General features: G+C 42.8%; 1 pseudogene; it reads right to left on the reverse strand.

The window, feature by feature from the left end:
• Positions 1 to 3,088: 3,088 nt before the first annotated feature.
• LOC110287125 lies at positions 3,089 to 3,663 on the reverse strand (annotated as a pseudogene).
• Between the last annotated feature and the right edge of the window lie 448 nt (positions 3,664 to 4,111).

Genomic DNA, 4,111 nt, shown 5'->3' on the forward strand with positions numbered 1-4,111 from the left:
TGTGTGTGTGTGTGTGTGTTTGTGTGTATGTGTGTGTTTTGGAGGTGGGTCCTATGCACTGTAGGATGCTGAACATCTGTAGGCTCAGTCTACTAGACACCAGTAAAACACACACACACACACACACACACATACACACCAGTGTCATCTAGAGGGCAAAATTGTTCCCTTCTGCTACATTATTACTTACCTTGCCACACATTGTGGTGATGTGTCCTCTCAAACTCAGGGTGTCACAAGTACAGTATGACTAAAGTGCAATGATGTCCTTTGGGGCCTTGGTTTTTCCCTTTTCATCGAGCCAGCAGAACTATTTTTATATGATACGATGACTCCCTTAGGAACTTCTCAGAGCTAATTGGCTTCTTGCCCTCCAAGACTGCAAAGCTATCATGGCTTGCTCTTTGCCACCAACATCTGGCTGTTGTCCCAGTGGATTGTATTGTTCCTTGGTGATCTCAGCAACTCATGGGTACCAACAAAGTTGTGAAGAATACTATAACTGGGTGCTTACTATGTGGACAACCTCATACATGGAGTGATAGGTAGATTGTAGGCAATTGTAAGGTCAAATAATCTTGACAGCATATGAGAGTTTAGGAGCAAGAATCAAAGAAAAAAAACACATTAAGGTGCTGGAGAGATGGCTCAGTGGTTAAGAGCACTGACTGCTCTTCCAGAGGTCCTGAGTTCAAATCCCAGCAACCACATGGTGACTCATAACCATCTGTAAAGAGATCTGATGTTTCTGAAGACAGCTACAGTGTACTAATACAAATAAAATAAATAAATTAAAAAAAAAAACACATTAAAACCAAACAAAATGAAGTTCCTTACAACCTCCGTATTTTAGGTTGGAGCTGTTTATGCCAGGCTGGTTGGTCTCCTTAGCTCCATCCTATCCAAGCTGTTTCTTTGGTGTGAAAAAGATCTTTATATTGTCTGTTAGAAAAACAAAAACAAAACTTCAGTTTGAAACTTGAGTCCCACAGGTGAGACAGAGAAGAAAGAAACAGCAGGGCAAAGGTTGGCCCAGAATCCTAAAAGAGAAAGTTCTCAACACCAGCAGTGTCAAACAAGCAGTGTGATAACTGCCTTTACCGTGTCTCTCAGTATCTCACAGGCATTATCAGAACCCAGACTACAGTATCATCTCCTGTCAATATTTTATTGCTGGTCTCCCTTCGATGTAATTTTCCTCTACTTTGTTGCAACTCAGTCAGGTAACAGAGCCCACCTTCTTCACTATAAATTACTCAGAGGAAAGACCGTTTGTTTCAGTTTTCTTGGTGGTGGTGTTGTTGTTTGTCAGTTTGTTGTTGTTCTGTTTGGGTTTGGTTTTTTTGGTGATGGTGCACATGGAACCAGGGAATCTCATACATGTTAGGCAAGTGAGTGTTCCTTTGCTAAGCCCCATCCCCTAGCCTTAACATTGGAATATGGACTCACTTTTCACTACTTGGCATCATAGACTTGGCCAGATACTTTTTTCTCTCTGACTCTATATCTTGCTTTATCAACTAAGACTAAAAGTATCTATTGGGACTGGAAGGGGCCAAATGGCTCACACTCCTTGTCTTAGGCACTATTCTATTGTTGTGAAGAGCCAATTCCACACCCTGGCCCCCATGGGCTTGTAGCCATGTCATAATGCAAAATGCATTTAGTCCAACTTCTAAAGACCCCATGGTCTTTCGGTCTCTACACTGGTTCAAGTCCAAAGTTTCTTTTCAGACTCAAGGCAATCGCTTAACTGTAACTTCAAGTAAAAGCAAAAGTAAAAAAGGCAGATCACATACTCCCAATACAGAATGGCACAGACTACACATTACCATTCCAAAATGGAGAAAGGGGGCACAGTGAGGAAAGCCTAGACCAAAGCAAGACCACAAAAAAAAAAAATGTTTTTTTTTAAAGCAGGGCAAACTCCAAATTAATGTCTGATGTCAAAGAGCTCTTCAAATCTTCAGCTCCTTTCAGCTTTGTTAACTGCAACACACTTCTCTCTCTTTGGTTGATTCCACACTAGGTCTGCAGCTTTCCTTGGTAGGCATCCCATGGCTCTGGCATCCCTGAAATCTTGTGGTCTCCAGAACAGCTCAGGCTTCACCTTCGCAGCTTCAGACAACGATCTCCCTGGGCCTTCATGCAGGGACACCCCTACACACTCCTGGCTTCAGCAGGTTTTTCTGAGCCTGGAAGGAAGATTTCACAACTCCCATCCATGTAGCTTTGATTCTACAAAGCCAGAAGCCCGTGGGGGAAGCTGCCAAGTTCTACTGCTTGGTAGGGCTGGAACTTGGCCCTGCCATTGGGTTACATTTGTATCTGCTTCCTGTTGCTGATAGTTTGTTTCCTTGCTACTTAAACTTTTCTTTGATTCCTTTTCACAAGCTGGAAGCTCAGCTGGGTGGGGTCTTGCCCTGAGGTCACCGCTCACTTTATTCCATCTTGCATCAGGCTTTTCATCGTGGTTTTTTTTTTTTTTTTTTTTTTTTTGTTTCTTTGTTTGTTTGTTTAAATCTTCTTCAGCACTGGACTTAGTTCCATTATAGTTTCCGGTGTTCCATTTCTCCTCAAAATGTATATTTAGTGTTTCTCTTTCTTCATCTTGTTTCTTTTCATGTTCTTTGTTCTGCATGAAGTGTGCCTTCTAACAACCACATAACTTAGTCAATACTAGGCTATCTTGAAATCTCCTGTCCCAGTGACATTCAAACTATAGTGGGATATAGCTGTCTCTTGTGAGACTATGCCGGGGCCTAGCAAACACAGAAGTGGATGCTCACAGTCAGCTATTGGATAGAACACAGGGCTCCCAATGGAGGAGCTAGAGAAAGTACCCAAGGAGCTAAAGGGATCTGATGACAGTGACACACCAGAAGAAGGCATCAGATCCCATTACAGATGGCTGTGAGCCACCATGTGGTTGCTAGGAATTGAACTCAGGACCTCTGGAAGAGCAGTCAGTGAGCCATATCTCTAGCCCCCAGTAATTTCTAAATGTTAAGAGACAGCTTTATTTATTTATTTATTTATTTATTTATTTATTTATTTATTTATTTACTATGAATGACACTTTATTCAGTCATTTTCTTAACAAATGAAACTCTGGGAATTCCCAATTAACATCCTTGCCTATGAGCTTCTTGTACACACCAGAAAAAGTTCCGACCACGTTGTATTCCTCGTTGATCTGCTGTGCTTTGTCTGAATGAGCTTCTGTGAGCCGGCTGCCATCCAGTTTCACACGGATCCTCTTACCCACAAGTTCACTTGAGAAAACCAAGTCTTCAAGGATGGCGTCGTGCACTGTCAGGATACGGCTTCTGGGTGCTTTTGCTTATTTTTCATTCGGCTTTTCCGGGTTAGCTTGGACAGAATCCTTCTCTGAGCAATGAAGACTTCATGCTTCCCACTGAACTTTTTCTCCAATTCGAGAACTAGCCGGACTTGGAGAGGAGGACCTGGTACAAAAATTATGATAGCTTTCCGACCACCACCAACTTCAATTTCTTTGGCTGCGGTGATGCTGAGTTCCGCCAGCTGCACCTTGAGATCTGAGTTCATCTCCAGCTTGAGCAGTGCCTGAGAGATGTCACACTCGAACTCCTCTGGCTTCTCGCCATTGGGCTTCACAATCTTGGCGCTCGAGCTAAACATGGCTTCGTCCTTACGGAGTGCCCGCTTAGAAAGAGCAGGAGACAGCTTTATAGCACAAGGACACAAAAAGTTTGAAAATACAATAATGAGATAATACATCAGTCAGATACTAAGACCAACGAAAGATTGGTTTTAAATTAAAGACTGCAACCCTATAGGCAGAACAATATGAACTAACCAGTACCCCCAGAGCTCGTGTCTCTAGCTGCATATGTAGCAGAAGATGGCCTAGTTGGCCATCGTTTAGAAGAGAGGCCCCTTGGTCTTGCAAACTTTATATACCCCAGTACAGGGGAACACCAGGGCCAAGAAGTGGGAGTGGGTGGATAGGGGAGAGGGGTCGGGGGAGGGTATAGGGGACTTTCAGGATAGCATTTGAAATGTAAATGAAGAAAATACCTAATAAAAAATTGGAAAAAGAAAAAAAATAAAGACTAGAGGCTGGAGG

The sequence above is a fragment of the Mus caroli genome, chromosome X, assembly GCF_900094665.2.
Source record: "Mus caroli chromosome X, CAROLI_EIJ_v1.1, whole genome shotgun sequence".
NCBI lineage: Eukaryota > Metazoa > Chordata > Mammalia > Rodentia > Muridae > Mus > Mus caroli.